Source organism: Leptonychotes weddellii, chromosome 7, assembly GCF_054177405.1.
Source record: "Leptonychotes weddellii isolate Sample4059 chromosome 7, ASM5417740v2, whole genome shotgun sequence".
In the NCBI taxonomy this organism is placed as follows: domain Eukaryota; kingdom Metazoa; phylum Chordata; class Mammalia; order Carnivora; family Phocidae; genus Leptonychotes; species Leptonychotes weddellii.
Window position 1 is genome coordinate 6,655,496 of NC_138375.1, and position 11,026 is coordinate 6,666,521.

General features: G+C 46.7%; 1 long non-coding RNA gene and 1 other non-coding gene across 3 annotated transcripts; both read left to right on the forward strand.

Moving 5' to 3' along the window:
* Positions 1-3,018: 3,018 nt before the first annotated feature.
* LOC115944439 (uncharacterized) lies at positions 3,019-6,085 on the forward strand. Of its 2 annotated transcripts, none has more exons than XR_014146835.1 (2): positions 3,019-5,445; positions 5,739-6,085. It is a non-coding gene; the product is annotated as an uncharacterized LOC115944439 (long non-coding RNA). The 2 variants fall into 2 exon arrangements; XR_004078992.2 differs by having other exon boundaries at positions 3,019-3,356.
* On the forward strand, positions 5,572-5,641 carry LOC115944440 (small nucleolar RNA SNORD123). Its single transcript, XR_004078993.1, has one exon. It is a non-coding gene; the product is annotated as a small nucleolar RNA SNORD123 (small nucleolar RNA).
* Positions 6,086-11,026: the final 4,941 nt, after the last annotated feature.

The following is an 11,026-nucleotide window of genomic DNA, read 5'->3' on the forward strand; positions in this document are numbered from 1 at the left end:
CAAAGAAAAGTTTTGCGGTTTTAACATTTGTGTACAATGTCTACAACACAGTCTAAAGTGCCTCTCAAGCAAAATTTCTCACTGCAAAGCCATGGATTGGCCTTCAGAAGGTTTGTGTACCCTCTAAAGCTTAAGCAAAAGCTTACATTGATGTGCGTATATTTATTATGGTCCCACAGCCAACAACTTTGAACAGCCACTGCACTCTATGTTTCTATGTTTTTCCATCCAGACATGGTGAAGAAATCGTCGTAAAAGGAAGCGGCAGTGAAGAATGCAGGTTTATTTTTACCGAATTCTGCACATCTCAGAAACTTCTTTTGGACAGACACAAGTTTTACCACCCAGGAGACTAAAGTCTTTGCTCACAGCAGGGCTCTTGCAGCTGTTCGCCATTAAAACAACCAAATAAGTTCGGGCAATTCGCAAAAGGCATAAAATGATTAGCACCACCCATTTTCTCCCTATTAAGGCAAGTATGGATAGGCTAAAAGCATGTAAAAGCAGGCACCAGTTATCACCCCTGGGGTCCATGAGTGTGCAAATGACTAGGTGACCTTTGCAACATCATGGATGAGCGGCTATTTTGTGGCAAAGTTTTTACAAGAAAGAACCACAAGGAAAAGAAATCTGTGTTTCAAGTGGCCCAGACAATTACATCTTGGGCTGCTTTTTCTTTTCAAACAAAAATGAAAAATGGTTGGGAAAAAAAAAAAAAAATCCATCTTTCCTTTGGTAAACACAGGCATGGATGAGAAAAGTTGTTCCAGTGATACAAAGTTTAAGGTATTATCTCCTTGAACTGAAATTGTGAACTGATCACTCAAAGTAGTGCATGATAAACATTACCCCTTCTTCAATAACAAAATTGGCACAATCAGCAATTAACTTAGCAATCCTAATTAGGTGTTAAAAATCTTCCCTAGTAAAGACTGTTCTTGTCTTTATGTGTCTTCTTAGGAAATACTAACTGTAAAATTAATAACGTATCTGCTGTTTCCAAAATTGGCCATTATGCGAGAGCTCTTCTGGATAAGCTAACTGAGACATACGATTGTTTTTCTTAAAAACAAGGTGCAACAACCATTTGTAACTCCTGGCATTTTAACTAATGTGCTCCTGAGGAGCAAAATCTTGTCAATATTAAACATAAGTCACATTATTATTATCGTTGTTGTTGTTATTTTTTAGTAAATACTCACAAGGAGGAAGACATAGGCATAAACAGGAAGAATTTGCAGGGATACGTTTGTCTCTGGAAGGAACCTTTATCTAGACCACTTGTGTTTGGCAACCACCTTTCCTGTCCCTTCTCTTAGCAAGGCTGACAGCTCCCCCCGGGTTAACGGATCAGCTCCCCCCACCCTCCACCCCTACGAAATCATTGCCAAGATCTGCCTGGTCCCGTTGTTTGCTGACTAGGACCCCCACCCGCTCACCCAGGACAGAGAAACTGCTCTTAGCATCCTTTCTCCCACTTCCAGCGCTCGCTCTCAGCGCCCCCTGCCGGCAATCCCCGGGCCGCCGCAGGCGCAGGAAAGTTAAATCCCAACTCTGAGCCGCCGCATCCAGGTACAAAGCAAGAAAAGGGCGAGGAGGTAAACGCGCTTCCCGCCAAAGCCCGGGGAATCCGGATCTGACTGCGGTAAGCCCCACACTGGGCGCCGCGGGAAGCGAGCCCACTCCACTCCTTAGCGACAGTTTCCCCGCACATCTCAAGAAGACCAGTTCCCTCGGGGGCCCAAATGTACCTCCGGCCCCGAAACCCTGATCCAGGGGATGCGAAACCGTGCAGCCCACGGAAAGCGACTCGCCTGGCTGCAACCCATCAGGCGGCCCCGAGCCCCAGCATCCCCAGCCTCATTCTCCCTCATTAACCAAAGCGCTTGGAGGAGTTGAGCCCAAGTCCCACTGCCTCCCGGTTTCTCACGAGCACCGCAAAACCGCTGTAACTCAAAGAGGAAAACCTGCCCCAGCCGGCGGGGCTGCGAAGCCCAAGCCATCGCGACCCGGAGCATCGCTCCCGACTGTGCTCCTGGACGCGCGCCGAGTGCGCGCACAAAGCCCCAGTGCGCACCTTCCCGAGGTGCTGGGTAGGGGTTCTGCCTCGCCCACCACCAGGTCGCCCACCGCGTCGCTTCCGCTCCTTACCTCGGCACGCTCCGACCTCGGCAAAGACAGGGACACAAACTTCCAGCCCATGCACTAGCTCAACTGTGGGTGCCCCGTACGGAGGGTAGTCCTAATCCTGTACGCGCATCCACCGGCTGTCCCCCGCCCAGTGCCTGCGGATCGACCCTGCCTGAGATCGTCACGACCCACCCGCCGACCACTGCCGCCCCCGGGTCGCGGCCAGCAACGCGGCACGGTCGGGGCTGCGGCCACGGCCACGCGGGGGCCGGGCGGGGTTCTCTCACCAGGTGCGAGGCGCGCTCCTCTTGCCAATCATCCAGCGCCTGGGGCCCCGGAGCAGCTCTGAGGGTCCTCTTCAGTGCACCGGCGAGGGAAGTCGAGGCAGCGGCCGCGGTCGCCCCCTGCCACTTCTCCGGAGCCACCCGCCACTCGCTGCGCTCCGGGCTGGGGACGTCGGTTTGAGCACCAGGCGCACCGTTCCCGGGCGCGCAGCCGGGCCGGGGGTGAGCAGGTTCGCGCCCAGCGGGGGCGACGGACCAGGAAAGGCAAAGTTGGGTGCCCGAGCCAGCTGCAAAAGGGAGCCACGGGTAGGAGAGGGGAGCCCCCGGGAAGGGCCACACGCGCCAGGCCGCCCCCGGCGGAGGGCGAGAGCCGCCACCGGGCACGGGCCGCGGCCGGCAGGGGCTGCGGAGGCCACCCGCGGTGGGAGGACAGCGCGCGGGAGCGGGCGTAGAGAAAGCAGCCGCCGCCGGCGCCGCCTTCCCGGCGAGTAGAGCTGCGCGGGGAGCGCGGGCCCGGAGCGCGGGGCCGCCTCGCCCCGCCCCCGCCCCGCCCCCTGCCCCGCCTCCGCCGCCGCACCTCCTACTCCCCTCCCAGCCCGGGTGAAACCCGAACGCCCCACCCCGCGCCTGACCTCCCTGGGCCACGCCCCCGACACTGCCCTTCCCGGGACGGGACCCCCCTCTCCGCGCCCGGGCGCCCCCCGCACCCCAGGAGCTCCACTCCTTCCTTAGTGCGAGTGCGCCCGAGCGTTGACTTTCGGGGACTCCCTCTCCCCGACCTCGCAGAGACCTGCTGTGGCTCCCCCGCCCCCCCATCCGGCAGCTCAGACGTGGCTGCTGGGGGGGTGGGGCGGGGGGAGGAGGGCGCGGTATAAAGGGCCGGAGGCTGCGCGGGCCGAGACCCGAGACGTGGCGCGCCCACCCTACCGGCCTCATCTTCAGGTACGTGCGCGTCCCCCGGCCGAATCTGGCCGTGTGGTGGGGGTGGGTAGGGGCCGCCGGGGCCTCCCGGACTCCGAGTTTGTGATTTTGTTCGTCTTGTGTGACATCCACATGCGTGCTCTGAGCTGGAAACTCCTAAAAGACGGAGAGAGTTGCTTCGGGTATTTGGAGGAGCTGTTTTAGGGTGCACCTCCCCGCTAGTTCGGCTGGATTTCAGTGGAAAGAAGTTAGAGAATGAACAAATCGACCAAGCAAGTGAGGCAAGTCAGGGGGTCCCCATGTAGCCGCGCTGAGCGTTAAGAAAGGAACCCTGGGACAGACAAAGTCAGCTTGTCCAGTTCTGGACTAAATGTTACTTGTTGCACTTTTGCCGGATCTTTCGGCCTTATGGAGCAAGTATTAAAGTGAAAAGAGTCATAATTGGAAAGCATAGTACCCTTCAAGACGCCTAGAATTTCATACTTTGTTGCAAAACTTCCGTTTGGAACCCTGAAGGGCAGCGCATGACCCTTTCCCTCTGGATGGGGGTGGGGAACGTTATCCCTGGGCCCTTTTTTTCCCTATCTCGGCCTCCGAGGGTGGCTTTCAAGTTTCCCTTGAATAAGGGAAGGCATGAACACCCCCACCGCCGTCCTCTCTTACCGCAGTGACATGGCCCGCAGAGACAAAACCGCTCGAGTGTCTGGTCTTTGGGATCTGTCACACCGGGAAGGGCCCAGTGTGCCCTAACTGTGCCATTGAGCCCATCTATAAAACAAGAAACGCACGTCCCTGGATGGAAGGTGTCATGGCTCACACAATAACCACGCAGATCCAAGAGGAGGACAGTAGAAATACAAAGTGATGTTGGTTTGCCTTTATAGTCTTTGTAGGATATTTCCAAATGAAATATTCTTATATAGAAGAACTAAATAAAAGCAGTTCTGAAGGTTTGCATGGAAGGAAGCCCAGCCCCAAGCCTCCAGTTTCTCTCTCTCACTAGTGTTGGAGCTGCTGGGGGTACTCAAGACCCCACTCGGATTTCCTGTAAGACTTCCAGGGGACATGTCAGTGTCCGAGGGCTTCTTTGCAGAAGCATTCTTCCCTGGGTTGTGCTGGGGGCACTCAGCCTGGTGCAGGGCAGCTGCCTGGCTCCTAGAGCCTTCATGAAAAGCTTAACACTTCTTCCTTCTGTGCCTGGCACTCGGGACACTAGCTCCTTCCCGACATTCCCATTGATTCTTCTGCCTACGTGGCACAAGGCCTAGGGGCACTTCCTGGGAGGAGGAGGCTGGCCAAGGTCTAGCCTTGCTGCTTTGCTCCTGGGGAGCTGGGGGGAAGGGAGGGAGGACTCTGCCATACACTTGACCTTGCAGCCCTTGAGTGAGTGGGCTGACCTGTGGAGCCTCCAGCCACCAGGAAAAAGGGAGGCAGAAATTAGGACCCAAATGCATTTAGCTAATTCTTGTCATTGCCCTCAACATTATGGTTAAAGGCATGTACACTTAAAAAAAAAAAAAAATTATTGGCACATTGAGACTTAAGCATTGGGAAGAAAATAGCTTTTTATGTCATAACCCAGGAGGGATCATAACATAATGTTTAATATGTAACTTTATGTATATGCCGGGGGGGGGTGAATTTTACAGGCAATCTACAGGCTATAAGGAAGCATTGTTAAAATACATATATTTCCTGATAATGAATTACAAACAGTTGACAAGAATGAGATGGGGGGGAGACCCAAATAATAATTCAGAGTGCATCCTTAAAGTGAAATAAACCCAAACTGAGGGCATGATTTCACCTTATAATCTGGGGAAAGCTCCTTTATTTTTCTGAGCTGGTCTTTTCATCTGGAGCTTGAACCAACCTGCTGGCAAATGAGTCTTTGCTTAGCATGAAGGAGATAGGAGGTGAGGTGAGACCCTCGCCAGGGCTCAGCACAGAAACAGGCTCTTTACAAATAAAATTATTTTAAAGAATCCACAGATGTTTCCTTTTCCCAAATGAAATTTCTGTTTGTTTTTTTTTTTCTTTGAGAAGCCGTCCCTCACTGAAGGTCTTCCTCCTACACTGGGCTGCTTCTCATCACATTACAAAACTAGAGGTGATAATTTCAAAACAAAACTGTTTAGTTCTCTTCTTTTCAAGATAAAATTATAGCTCTCCCCAAACAGTTTCTGATGAGCCAGGCACATAATGTAAACAAAAGGAGAAACTCAGCCAAACACTCGGTGAAAATGATGAACCCTGGGGCGCTGATTCATGTGACTTGAGAAACGCCATCCATTTCCTGATTCACCTTAATTTCTGCATGGAGATAGGAGGGATCTTATGTCTCCAAGATAAGTAACCAGTTTTGTCTCATCTTTCCCTCCCTCCCTTACGATTGAATTCCAGCCACATCGCTCATGACATTGCCAACTCAGCGGAGCAGAGCCCGGAGGGGCTGGAGAGACCACCACCACCACCCAGGGGAGGTGAAGAAGCCGCTGTAGGTCAGGAGTGCCCTCAGAGGGAACCCTGGATATTTGTGATCTTTAACGACTGGACGAGATTGTATTAACAACATGAAAGATCTCAGTCCAGAAATCGTGGCCTCTGGGCATTTACATCTTAAACCGGATTTTCATACAGATGAGCCAGGAGACACATCACAGTCATCAACCACAAATGTTCTCTTGCTCTCGTTTTCCTTCTTTTAGATCTGTGGCATTTAAGAATTAATAAAACTGCTAGATCAACAACCCCATCCGTTTTTGTCTTTAGATGGCCAAACATGGGTAAAAAGATGTGCCATTTTATGAAAATTGCCTAGGCTGCTTTCCGTTTGTATTTTAAGTATTGAAAGACCCATGAATATGGCTACAGATGATGCAAACCTAAGTTTTGACAGATGAAGAATCATCAAGTGGGGAGAGTTCAGGGAGCCTTCAGCCCGGACTCAAGTCCCTGGTGCTTTACCAGAAGCTCTTTCAGGTCCTTTTACCCAAGAAAGGCTCACCGCCCCCCTTCAGCGTAGCTGCCCACTCCCCTGGCAGAGGTAAGCAGGCCAGTGTTGCTCAAAAATAGTGGCCCGCTGGGCGCCTGGGTGGCTCAGATGGTTAAGCGTCTGCCTTCGGCTCAGGTCATGATCTCAGGGTCGTGGGATCAAGCCCCCCACCCTGCGTCCCTACCCTGCCTAGGGCTTCCTGCTCAGCAGGGAGCCTGCTTCTCCCTCTGCCCCTCCCCCTCCCCCGTTCCTTTTCTCTCTCTCTCTCTCTCAAATAAATAAAATCTTCAAAAAAGAAAAACACCTCATAGCCACATTCAGGGGAGCAGCCTGCTTAAAGCCCACCCAGTAGGACTACAGCCAAAGCTGAAGGATAACAACAGCCAGAGCATACATTCAGCAAGAAGTGCTCACCTATTTTTTACTTAAAAAGTTTAGTAATTAATCTCATTTCCAGTTAGGACCTATTAACAAAAGACATTGCATTTTACTCTAGATCTAAGTGGTCTAGAAATCTGGAAGTATTTTTGCCTTTTCTTTGTGGTTAAATTTCTAGCAACCCAATTTCTGCAAAAAAGTATATAAAAAAAAATCTGTGCTCAAAACACCTCAAGTCATCTTTTTATAAGTATAGTATGGAGAGAGGGAAAATGCTAGGTTGAAAAGACTTTTGGAATACCTAGAGGAAATGCAGATGATTTGTGGCGTGGAAAGAAACATCTGTATGGTTCCCTAAGTGTCATTTTCTGACATTGGACCTTGTATATATCTTGAGTGTCTATAAGCAAACAATGGCTGTACTTTAATCAATGTCCTCTATATTCCTCTGTCTTTGGAAATAGAGCTTTGGGGGAAAATAAGTCCCTTTGGAAATATAGTTTCAAAAATAACGTTAGTCCAACGTAGATTTAGAAATAAAATACAAATTCATCTGCCTTTGTTTATTCCATCATTTACCAGGGAGATTAACTCATAATGACCTTGAGTTCAATGAAAGAATATCTACTAAGTGAAATTAAGCCAGTAGGCAAAGTGTCTCCTGAAGCAAATCAGTGAGAAGACGCACTGTCAAGGGTCCTGTCCCCCATCTGTCAATCTCATTTCAGACCCTTCCTTTCATTCCCATTGCTGTCGCCTTAATTCAGAATGTCAACCTCTCACCCCAAATCCCAGCACCTCATACTGGTTTCCTTGCCACTCCAGGTCCATAGCATACACCACAGTACTCATCCCCAAACAGCAATCCACATTGTCCTTGATAACACAGACCTCCTGATTTTATTGGAATTGCAAGCTGCCTAGCTTAAAAAAAAAAAAAAAAAAAAATTCTTGAAGCTAGGTGAGACCATTGAACCTAGCTGCGACAAATACGATGCAGTTCCAAGAAAGGCTTTATAGAGGGGCGCCTGGGTGGCTCATTCGGTTAAGCGGCTGCCTTCGGCTCAGGTCATGATCCCAGGGTTCTGGGATTGAGGCCCGCATCGGGCTCCTTCCTCAGCGGGGAGCCTGCTTCTCCCTCTCCGTCTGCCTGCCGCTCCACCTGCTTGTGCTCTCCCTCTATCTCTGTCAAATAAATAAATAAAATCTTTAAAAAAAAAAAAAAAAAGAAAGGCTTCATAGAAGAGCCCAAGGTCTAACAGCATGATCTTTCTTGCCCTTTCCTCTCACTTCCGATTCCTGCCTGGAACTTGATTGTGGTGGCTGAAGTTCCAGCCACCATCTTGAACTGCAAGATAACCTTGATAATTCAAGCCAGGAGACAAAGATAGTAGAGCTAAAAAATAGAGCCTAAATCCCCAGTGACCCTATGAAGCCTCCACCTCAGCCTGGGATTGCCTATCCCCAGACCTCACAAGGTGAGAAAGAAATAACTCTCCCTTTTGTTTACCCATCATGTTTCTGTTCAGGATTTATCAGGAGAATGCAATTCCTGACTGACAGAAGATAGAAGGCTCTTCCAGATCCAGCATCCCTGCAGCTTCATCTCAGCATCACTACCCCTGCTGTCCTCCCTCCTACCCTCCCTCATTCTCTGCTTTCCCTCCTTCTGCCACGTTTGCTGCACAGCATGTGCCTAGCACTCAACTGTACTTTAAGAATAGAATGGAGAGAAACAGAGAAGATTCCTGCCCTTTTAGGACAGGCGTCATTGAAAAGGTGGCATTTGAGCTGGCATTTAAAGGATGATTAGTGACTAATGAGAAAATGGGAAGGGGGTCCTTTAGGGGAAAAGAGTGAGATCCAAGGAAGAGTGGAAATATCAACTTTAGAATTTAACTCAAACACACTTGTTAAAATGCCAGGGATAGTAATAGTAATCGCAAAAGAATAGCAACAGGTACAATCTTTAATTAAACATTAGAAAGGAAAAAAGATGAAATAAAGACAATTTCATCAAGCTAGTAGAAGGCTGGAAAGAGAAAGAAGACAGAAATGGAAAGAAAATCATAGAGAAGAACTAGAAGAAATTAGTAACCGTAGAAGAAAGCAGAGTAGAACAATGAGAAAAAAATACATGAGGCAAATATCAGTCAAAATAAAGCTAGTTTACAAACACTAACATCAGAAAAACAGATTCTAAGATGAAAATCTTTTTCAGTAAAAATATTCACCACAGAAAAATATTCAGTTCATTAAGAAACACAAACATGTATGCAACTAACAAAATAGTTTCAAAATATAAAAGGTAAAAATCTACAGAATGATTAGGAAAATTAACAAATCCACAATCTTTGACTATAGGAAGCACATTCCTATCACTGATAAATCCCTAGGGGAAAAAATAGTAAGAATTTAGATATCCTAAGAAAAGCAATTAGCAAGGTTATTCTAATGGAAATATTAAATGATCAGGCAAGATTTACAAAAATTAAGGAAGTCTGGGGCCACAAAGCAAGCCTCAGTGAATTTTGAATAATCAGTATCATTAGGATTAGGTTACAAACTAATAATTTAAAAAATAATTTCATAAACTTCACATTTGTCCATCATAAGCCACCTATCTAATAGCACATGTGACAAAGAAGTTGTAATGGAAATCAGGAAAATTCATATGTTGTGTGAAAATGCAACATTTAAAACTTAAGTGATGTAGCTAAAGTAGTATTTATGGAGAAATCTAGCCTTGAGTACTTAGGAAAGAACGACTGAAATTAACAAGCTAAATACCAACTCAAAAGTCAGGAGCAAAGCAAGGGTAATAACGTAGTAAATATCACATATTAGTGAAATAAATTATAAAGTTACAATAGAATCAACAATACCAAAGCTGTTTTTAAAAAAAATAAAGGATTGAGAAAGTAGACAAATGTCTGACAAGATACATAATTCACTAGAAAAATTTAGCTTAGGAAACTAAAGAAATGAAAATCCAAACACATCCATAACCGTTAAAGAAACTGAATCAGGGCATGTGGGTGACTCAGTCGTTAAGCGTCTGCCTTCGGCTCAGGTCATGATCCCAGGGTCCTGGGATGGAGCCCCGCATTGGGCTCCCTGCTCAATGGAGAGCCTGCTTCTCCCTCTCCCACTCCCCCTGCTTGTGTTCCCTCTCTCGCTGTCTCTCTCTCTGTCAAATAAACAAATAAAATCTTTAAAAATACATAAATTAAAATTTAAAAAAAAGAAACTGAATCAGTAAATACTTACCAAGTGACGATTTTTCCAGGAAGACTTTACCAAATATTCAAGGCACAATTAATCCCTCTTTTATAATTCATTCCAGTGAATAGAAAAATTACAGGGCAAAGTCCTCAAATGTCAAGGATGTTTTATCTTTAGAAAATATACAAATCACGTCACCAACAGAATTAAGAAGAAAAACCATATGATCATTTCAATAGCTACTTAATACACTTTGATAAAATTCAACGTGTGTTTATCATTAAAAAAAAAAAAGCTTCTTGGCTATTAGACTAGTAATAGAAGGGAATTTATCTAATTTGATAGACTACCTTCCAAAAACAAAATCCACAAAAAAACTTGACATTTAATCATAAGGAGTTGGAGACGTTCGGTTGGAAAGAGATCAAGACAAGCAAGCACACATCCACCCTTCCATTTGACACTGAAACAATGGTTGAAAAAGAAGAAACAAGCTGAGTTGTAAGCAATGTAACTGTCTCCAGTAAAGTCACTTAAGAACATCTCCAGATAGGGGTGCCCAGCTGGTGCAGTCGGTTAAGGGTCCAACTCTTGGTCTCGGCTCAGGTCTGGATCTCAGGGTCCTGTGCTCAGCGGGGAGTCTGCTTGAGATTCTCTGCCTCTCCCTCTCTCTCTGCCCTTCCCCCTGCCCACGAACACACGTGCTCTCTCTCTAAAAAAAATCCTTAAAAAAAAGAACATCCACAGATAAATAGAATACAGAGAAAGTTCTGCAAGTTTGCTACATAGAATCTCAGTATATAAATCAGTTCTGTTCCCATAAACCCACAGCAAACATGGAAAATATAATTTAGAAAAAAATAACAACCAAAAAAATCAATAGGTTACCTAAGTAATTTTGGCAAAAGGTATATTGGACCTCTGTAGAAAATTTATAAAACTAAATTTAAAGATCCTAAAGAATGTCAAAATAAATTGATGTTATCTCACATTTATGTGTGGAGTGATTCAGTATATAATTTCTTGAATATGAAATATTCATTCAGAAATATCCACACTCCCCAAATTCATCCTTAAATACAATGGAGATCCA